At 43.6% G+C, this 9744-nt stretch overlaps 1 long non-coding RNA gene across 1 annotated transcript in view; it reads right to left on the reverse strand.

The window, feature by feature from the left end:
- Positions 1–7948, reverse strand: part of LOC309494924 — a 31142-nt gene extending 23194 nt beyond the window's left edge. The window contains exons 1-2 of the long non-coding RNA XR_014204484.1: positions 7792–7948; positions 5467–5563 (exon numbers count right to left, since the gene is read on the reverse strand). This is a non-coding gene — a long non-coding RNA (uncharacterized lncRNA). The remainder of the gene's footprint in view (positions 1–5466; positions 5564–7791) is intronic.
- Between the last annotated feature and the right edge of the window lie 1796 nt (positions 7949–9744).

A 9744-nucleotide genomic window follows, 5' to 3' on the forward strand; every position in this document is an offset into this window, starting at 1 on the left:
TGGGCCCTGGGACAGGAACCAAGGTTTCTTCCACATAACCAAGGCACGTAGGCATCGCCGCGTGACCTTGATTGTGCGAAATGGGTTGCCCCTCGGGGAAACCCCCTGGTCCTGAGCCACCACTGCAGGGGCCTCATGTGCAGCAGTCCAAAAGGTATCACGTTGGAAGCTGCTGCCATGAGACCCAACAGTCTCTGGAACTGTTTGACAGTGAGTAGCTGGCCTAGCTTTACACTTTTCACAGCTGCCAGGATGGAATCTATGCGTGGCGGTGACAGGCGCGCCTGCATCGACACTGAATCCCAAACCACGCCTAAAAAAGTGGTCCTCTAAAATGGAGAAAGCACACTCTTCTTGGCGTTCAGCCGTAACCCCAACTCTTTCATATGGGCGAGAACAACATCTCGATGTTGAACCGCCAACTGATGCGACTGAGCTAAAATCAACCAATCGTCGATGTAGTTCGTGATGCGAATACCCTGGAGGCGCAGAGGCGCCAGAGCTGCATCCACGCATTTGGTGAAAGTGCGGGGTGATAAAGCCAGGCCGAATGGAAGAACTCGACATTGGTATGCTTTGCCCCCGAAAGCAAACCTCAGGAACTTCCAATGACACGGACGGATGGAAATATGCGTCCTTGAGGTCTATCGTGACAAACCAGTCCTCGGACCTGATCTGTGGCACGATTGTCTCAATGTTAACATTTTGAACTTGAGCTGCATGACTGACTCATTCAGAACTCGAAGATCTAAAATGGGACGCAATCCCCCGTCCTTCTTTGGAACTATGAAGTACCGGCTGTAAAACCCGGTTTCCCTGTTGGAGGGAGGTACATATTCTATGGCCCCTTTCTCTAACAGAGTGTTTACTTCCTGTTCCATAACCAGAACCTGCTCGGGGCCCACCACTGTGGGCAGGACCCCCATAAACCGAGGTGGGCGTTTCTAGAATTGTATCTGATACCCTTTTTCCACGGTCTGCAGGACCCAACGAGAAACATTTGACAGTAGCTTCCACGCTGTCAAAGATTCTACTAGAGGTACCAGCCTCTCGAGACTGGTTTCTGGATTGTGTTGCTGTTGAGTAGTCGGTTCGTCGCCCTGTAACGGCGCACCGGCAGGGAACGACTGAACAGACTGCTCTAACACCCTCCTCAGAGGGGGCGGGCATCCCGAGGCCACTACGTTTCCGGGTGGTCCTTGAGATATGTGCTCGCCGGAGACCGCTGCGCCCTGAAACACCGGAGGCGGCAGGGTTGGCAGACCGGTCCCCTGAGGGCACCGAAGAGAGATGGGCACCGTAAAAAGAGGTGTTGGCCGCTCTACTTCGGGGGGGACTACCCTCATTTGTCCTGAGCCCTCAGACATCAGGACTTTTTCCCAGCAGCCTTCTTGGCGGTAATAACGGTCTGCAGATCCGTTTTACCCCTCGAAGACTGCTGCGTTTGAGAGCGCCCTCCGTGTCCCCGAGATTTTTGTGGGGGAGCATGGGAGGAAACGCTCTGTTTCTGAGTGGCACGGTGCTCAGCGCTCTTTTTAGATGAGTGAGGCTGCTCCCGCTCAGCAGCCTCAATGAAAGAACGGCGGGGGAGAAGTTTCTGAAGTGCAGCTGCCTGTTTTGAAGCTTCTTGAGATTTAGCTACAGCACTATTAACTGCATCTCCAAATAAACCTTCAGTGGAAACCGGTGCATCTAAAAGAACTTGTTTCTCTTTGTCCTTTATATCACTTAAATTGAGCCACAGATGCCTCTCAGTGGCCACCAGGGCTGCCATAGAATGGCCGATGGATTTAGCCGTCTCCTTGGTGGCCCTGAGAGACAAATCTGTGGCTCTACGCAATTCAGACACAGTTTCGGAACCAATACCCCCGCCCTCTTCAGAATCACCCAATAATTCAGCCTGGTACGCTTGCATTAGTGACATTGTGTGTAAACACGCTGCAGCTTGGCCGGCGGCGGCATAAGCCTTATGAACCAGGGAAGATGTGAATTTTACTGGCTTGGATGGTAGTGCAGGAGCCTTCATAGAAGATGCCGTTGCTGGAGAGAGATAGCTCGCGAGCGTCTCTTCCACCTTCGGCATCTCCCCATAACCATGCTCTTTATATTTATGTATAGTGGAGTAGTGGGATGTTTGTGCAGTGTAAACTCTGAACGATACTGGTTTTCCCCACGATCTCGACACCTCGGTGTGGAGATCGGGGAAAAACGGAAGGCTTCTGCGCTGAGGCTGTGCACGAGATGGCAGGAAACGTTCGTCGAGCTTGCTTTTCGAACGAACGCCCTGCAAATCTTCTGGCCACTCAATAGATAATCGCTCGACAGCCCTTGTAACAACATCGAGCAATTCCTCAAACGCATGAGACTGAGGTGGCGAATCCTCAGACTCAGCGTCAATACTAACAACGTCCAACTCCTCAGAGCTGGACAATTGCAGTATTGGTGCCTCCATCGGGGGGGAAGAAACCGCAGCGCGTGCTTCCACACCCTGATGAGAGGCACTGGATCTATCAGAAAGAGGCTGAGATAAGGCAGAGCCCGTCTCAACATCCACTGATAGATCCATTTTCGAACCCCAGGTCTGTGATCGACGCCGTGCCTCGGCAGCGGCGGGACCAGAGCCCTGGGGAACACGATCCTGGTTAAATAAAGCCAGGCGGGATCTGAGCGTACGCATAGGAAGCGCATCGCAATGCTCACAGCCAGCACCCTCGAGTGCTGACTGGGCATGCTCTTCACCCAAACAGAGAACACAAAGAGTGTGAGTGTCCCCACTCGTTAAATAACGCGGGCAGGGGTGAACACACACTCTAAACTGCTGCTGCTTACTCGCCATACTGAATATATAAATATAATAATATAATATAGACAGACAACACCAAATAACAGGGACAGATTTCACACAGAGCGCAACTGAAGACTCAGAAAGCTTTCGTTTTCTGTTTCGGGCTGGCTTTTATAGCTTCCTGGTACGTGACGTCACCCGCCTCTGACGTTCCGCCACACCATTGGACTGATTTTACATGTGCTTCAAGACGTCATCACGCAAAGCGTTCCCCATAGCGTCAATTTCGACGCAACGCGAGTTCCCTTGAAAGGGAACCCAAACAGAGCTCAAGGGGGCGATGTACTCAGGACCAGAAAATGTCAGACGGTCCTGTGGGCCGGACATAAGATCTATTTGAAGCTCTAGCGTCAGTCTATACTCCAAAACAAAACAAAAACAAATTTTTTTTGAGAGAGACAAACTACTCTACCCTAAGGTGGCTAATAGCCCAAGGGCTTACACAGGTGTGAGTAGAAAAAACAAGCGGTAGCATAAACATTCCCATTCTTCTTTCTAGAATTATGCCACTTAACTCTCCGCTGATAACATATTTCATATGACTGAGCGGCGGCCTCAAATGCTCTCACCATGAGAGGAAGCCTAAGCTAAAACATAGTTTTACAACTAGAATGAGCGGTGGCACATCTCGCTTTATCTTACATATGACAACAAGGGAAGCCATCACATACTCACAAAAGAAGCCCATACAACTGGTGCTTCTCTCTATCGTTCTAGCCACCTAACAAGGGAACTTCATGGCCCTAATACCAATTTTTTTTTATCTTACCTTATGATATTGACATGACCCCATTACTCTATACAGTCTATACAGTCATTACTCTATGCGATATAATCACGCCCTCAGGGAAGGTGATCCATCACCGACGCTGTGTGCGTTTGTGCTGGATCACCTCCCTCAGATCCCTCTTCTTGCGGGACTCTCGCCTTCTCTGTGACCTACTCCTCCACGGAGGGGGCGCACGAGAGGCGACACTGGTTCTCTGGCCCTGTCTACTGTCCTTGGACTGTGAAGGGCCAGGTCCTCCCGCTTGCCTGGGCGTGGATGCATGTCCTAAATTCAGCTGAGCGCGTCTTCGCCTCTATCTCGAAGGAATGGAAGGCTCACCTGAGCTGGTGGCTTATGGCCAGGGAGAAACCGATCGTCAAGCCTTCCGCGAGCAACCTCTCCCCTAACGCACTGCCAAGGCAACCACAGCCTGCCCGCAGCGCGATCCATCACATCCACCAGCTCTGCATACACGGGGCAGAGTGGCTGAGGGGGTTCGGAATCTATCTGAATATCACCACCCTCATCAGCCATCTCCTGCTCATCCTGAAGAGCACTCACTGGGCTAGGTGGGGGCGAGAAATCTTCCACCTGCAGCTCACCCTCGTCAGCCGCCGAGCCGTCTGAGAGGGTTATCCCCCCTCTCAAGGCGATCGGCGAGCTCCATCTAGATGCGCGTCGCCGCTCTGCCTCAACACGAGCGGTACCCGAACCACGATGTCCAGACACTGAACCCTCTTCGCTCGAGAAGAGGGCCAAAGTGTTCTCAAGGGAAAACGCTCACAGTTTGCACAGGCAGCTCCCTCAAAAACTGCCTGTGCGTGCTCTTCTACCAAACAAAAAAAGCACAGCTCGTGTGTGTCACCCGACGACAGATATTTTGGGCACGGGTCTGCACACTTCTGTCCGCCACGTCCGCAGCACTAAAACTGCTCAATGTTAAAGCATTAAGGCATTAAATAACGTAATCTGTTCAATATTTCTGCTTTGAAATACTGTATTGTGAAAAGTGCAATACAAATAGTCCAATTAGAACCATAACCATTCTTTCTTTTTAGAGAGAATTTTTAGACACTTTATTTTACAGTGTCCTTATTACATATGTTACATGTACTTACTGTTGTAATAACAGTAAGTTAATCAAAATTACATTCAACTAACCCTAAACCAAATCCTATTCCTAACCCTAACCCTAAAGTAAGAATTTTTTTTTATTAATAATACTCTACTTAGATGTGGAATAACAAGGATACATTAAAAGTGTAACCATTTTTTCTTTAATCTCTCAAGGAAACAATAATTTAAATGCAGACCAGTATTTCAGCATCGTTGCAGACATGAGCTTTCGTGATCTATGACGATTCACCTTCTCTTGTTAAATGAAGTAAATCACATAATACCTTGACTTATGAGACACTTTGTGGCTGGTGGCATCATTTGGAAGCATAGGGGGAGAGAGAAATTTCAATTTGCAGCTTAACTAAGTTACACTTTCAGAGTTGTAATAAATCCTTCTGATTTGTGAGAGGCGAGTGGAATTGATCTAAATTATTTGAAGGTTATATTAGTTTGTTCAAAGGTTCTTAAAGGATTCATTGGACTCTTTGGCCACCAGTGACTTTAACTGCAAAGGTTACAAAAACAAAGTACTTTTCATCTGACTTTCAGACTCATTATGAGAGGAGTTTGCCGTTTCAGGTGAGGACCTCTTTAAGACAGATAGAAAATGAGACTGTGAGGACAGACACGTGAGATCAAAGAGACAGCAGCTGGTTTTCCCCCAGTGTGAGGTGAAGACAGACAGATGGTACGATATTAATTATAAGCAGTAAACAAGCAGGATTCACCTCACCTGAAAAACATGAATCCTTCTTCATTTATCCACTCTGCTTCCTGCTAGTGGTTGGTCTTCTTTGCTTTGCTGGGATCAGCATCCCTAATGATGAATCCTATAAAAGAAGAAAAGGCCTAGATAATTCAAAAATAGCAGGAGAGAGCAGTACACACAACAGCTATTTTGAACCCTCCGGCAGAAAATAGGGTCTTCTTTATTCATAAGTGGATACAAAATGTTTGATATAACCTCATTATCAAGCTTGTTAACAGATTCACATATGATCTTTCGTTTAATGAGCATTAATTATTTTAATGGTGTAGTTCCCCCTCAGATTCTTGTGGGTTTAAAATGTGCTGCCAAAGCGTTGTAAAAAAAAATAAAAAAAAATAAAAACGTTTTCTATTTTAATATTTTTGAAAATGTAATTTATTCCTGTTGTGGCATAGCTGAATTTTCAGAGGCAATTACACCAGTTTTCAGTGTCATGGGAAATCATTCTAATATGCTGCATTTGGTGCTCAAATAATATATTAAAATTATATAAAATAATATTTTCTTTGGAAACTGAGAAAGCATTTTTTAAAATAGATATTTGCAACAAGTACTGTAAAAATATTTACTGTCACTTTTGATCAATTTAATGCATCCTTGCTGAATAAAAGTACTAATTTTGGTAACTTTATTTTGATGGTCACCTTTAGTGATTCTTTTGACTATAAGTAACTTTGCACCTGTCAACTGACTGCAAAGCTGAGAGTATTAGTAGTCTGCTTAATATCTGCTAACACTTTATTGTGATGGTCCCCCAGCAAAAATTATATATGTAACTTTGCAATTACATTATTCTACTAACCCTAACCGTCTACTAATGAAAAGCCGTAAAATAGGGCACAGTGCACTGTATTAATTTTACGGAGTTTTCCATATACATTTTTTACAGGCGTTTTACCTGTATTTTGAATTTTGAACTTCAAAAGATTATCTCTGTAAGATTACTGGATAATGTCCAGGTAATAAGCTGCCACGTCTTTTTCTGTTATTTTACGGATTTTATTTTTTTACAGTAAACTTGTTACATGTTTAGTCTGTCTCCTGTGTTTCATTGTGTTTTTGGTTCAGGCCCCGTTTACACGTACATGGTTATTTTGAAAAACGGAGACATTTCCCTTCGTTTGCGCCCTTCGTTTACACGCAAACGGAGGATTCGCCAATGAAACCGATTCTTTCTAAAAACTCCGGTCAGAGTGGAGATTTTGAAAATCTTCGTTTGCACGTTTGCATGTAAACTGAGAAAAACTGAGTTTTAGGCAGCGACGTCACAGAATGTGACTATTATCGGGATTCTGATTGGCTAAGGTGGGCTTCTCGTTACACTGCCACCTACAGGTTTGGCATGCTCTTGACAGCATATAAACAGGTTCGTGTGCACGATGTTATTTTTGAAAACGAAGAGGGGTGAAATGTCCGTTTATGAAAATAGCCATCCATGTGTAAACGTAGCCTCAGTCCCTGTGACCTAGTTTTCCCCAGTCTGTTAAATTATTTATGCCTTTCACCTGTGCCCTGTTAATTTACTAATCAAGCTCCTTTGTTAGCTCCATGTATTTAGTCCCTGGGTGCTTCTCAATTCTTATTTGTGCATTCTCGTTTCCTTTCCTCGCATTTCAGCTCCACCCCCTGTAGGACGCGAGGGAAGGACGCAAGGAAAGAAAATGAGGACCAAGGAATCGAATGAAAGCTTTTTTACACATTGGAACACTTGATCACTCGAGCGTCACTCCACAGCCTCATCATCTGCGCTCAAAGGATCTGCCCTTATGTTGTATTAGTTTGGTTCTATTAGTTGTATTAGTCCCATCAAAAAAAACTGTAACCGTAATTTCTTTATAAATCTTAGTGACTATAAACTTTTGTGTGGTGTATGTGCATGATATTAAATTAAGCCTGCTGTCAAGGAAACTTTTGCTATTTCTTTATATTAATCTTTAAGTAGGGTTATTCCAAAGAAAGCAAAACACACTGATAGATTATGAACTTTCCTTACAAATAACCAATAAAGTCATACAACATAGGAAATACCTCTCTTTAAAACAAATTAGCTTACTGAGAAATGAATGTGTAGATTATCACAACTAATTCAAACTGAGTGTTTAAACACTCAAGAATCACTTTGAGAAATGGTACCGAGGCAGTTATGGGGTTTCAAGTTTATATTTGAGCATATGTTTACACAAGTAGAATTCATTATATTAACCAAATGTTCTTCTCAATAGTTAGCCAATCAAATGTCACTAAGTCTTAAATGTGGGTATCACTGTCTGTAGTTAATTGTGTGTTTACCTCTTTTAGTCATTCAGCTGCTCGCAGGCTCCAGCTTGGATGGTAACAGGGAAATCCATCAGAGATGTGCAAGATCATCACCCCCGCTAGTGTAATTATATGCCTTAGTTACTAAAAGTAAAGTTTCCATCTAAATGGACTTTGAGTTGTTGTGGGCATCTCTTCACGCCTCCACACACACAGAAAGGAGCACAGATCAGCGCACATTATATTAATGCTTAAGGTTTTGACAAGTATTTGTTAGATCTGGCCCAATATCAGCACAAAAAGGCAGTCTCTGCCTGAAGCGATAGTCTCATGAAGGCATTCATCGCATGAGGCAGACGGTGATATCAGCTGGACTTTAAATGTCACCACCCGCTGCACACAGCTGTCAGGAGTCCCTGCCGTCCTCGGCCGTGGCTTTTCCTCACTGTCTCCAAATATAGAGGGCTCTGCGCTCTTGAAAAAAGATTCAGATGGTTTTAGAAATTATTCTGATCTATTAAAGAGTCCTCGCCTTGACCTTAAGTGGGTTTTCATAGGATGACTGTCAGATTATCTGTTGTTTGCTGACAAGCACTGACTCAAGGTCAGTCTTGACATCATTTACTCACCATTATATCCTTCCAAACTCTTATGACACCCTTTGTGAAACACAAAGGCAGATATTTTGAAGAATATTTCAGCTGTTTTTGTCCATATGTGACCCTGGACCACAAAACCAGGCAATAGTCAACATTAGTATAGGGTCAAAATTATCGATTTTTCTTTTATGCCAAAAATCATTAGAATATTAAGTAAAGATCATGTTCCATGAAGATATTTTGTAAATTTCCTACCATAAATATATAAAATATATATATTTTTCTGAGTGGGTGCAGCAAAATCGTTAACATAAATGGATAACTTCAAAGGTGATTTTCTCAATGTTTAGTTCTGTGACGTGCCTTGTGGTGTGGTTATGTCGCAGTATTTCATGCAATTTGTGTATGTGTGCATATAATGTTTCAATCAACATTTTGAATTCAGAGTTCATCACTACAACTTTCTTTTTGAGTGAAATCATCAAGAGAGAGGATAGGGACAGCAACGAGGAAGCAGAAAGAAAGAGAAAGAAATAAAGGCAAAACATCTAAGAGCACCTTTACAATCCTCAATGCAGGGGGAATTTAGTGAATTAATACCGAGCTAATTTATGCTAGGCAGAGATGAAACCCATGTGCCAAGATTTATAATGAAGTAGGAGTCTGCAGAAAATAGACAAAAGAGGACAGACTAAAAGTGCCTTTCTGCTGATGAATTTATGCGTACACAGGCTATAAATAAAGCATTTACAAAACAAATCTTTCCAACTACTTGAAACATTTTTGGGGGCTTTTGAGCAAAGGAATGCTACTGCAACTTGACTTGACTCTAAGCTCTCTATCTCTGCTGAGTAACCCATGAGAGTTTGTGAATGCAGCAACCTTTTCAGTTCCATTCTTATCCCAGTCATGTTCTCCTCTGCCCATGTCTGAAGAGAAACCCTTGGCCCTTGAGACTATACGCCCCTGCTCCTCACACTCCCTGAGAATCTTAAGTGGCTGTACTACACTGTTTGACTGACACGCTTTTGTTCTTCCATCACCTGACTTTTTCACATCCATGTGAAAGGAGAAATGTCATATAATGCAAACAGGAGGCATGCGTTGCTCACAGTAAGAATGATATGAAAAAAGAATTGAAATTGAAAAGATATGACCTGCCATATAGTATGTGCCATTTTACATACTGTTTTTGTAGATTTCTGGATTTAATATATGTACAGTATATTGGTATCAGACCATTAGTGAAAATTCATCTGGTTTGCTTTCTTCTCTAATTTAGTACCATTTTTCCTTTTTCATTATTTGTTTTGCCATAATTGGTAGCCACAGACAATTTCAGGTCAGTCACCTGAGCTATAAATACAATATGATTAATTAGTCTGGA

The sequence above is a fragment of the Leuciscus leuciscus genome (genome assembly GCF_965113295.1).
Source record: "Leuciscus leuciscus genome assembly, chromosome: 3".
NCBI lineage: Eukaryota > Metazoa > Chordata > Actinopteri > Cypriniformes > Leuciscidae > Leuciscus > Leuciscus leuciscus.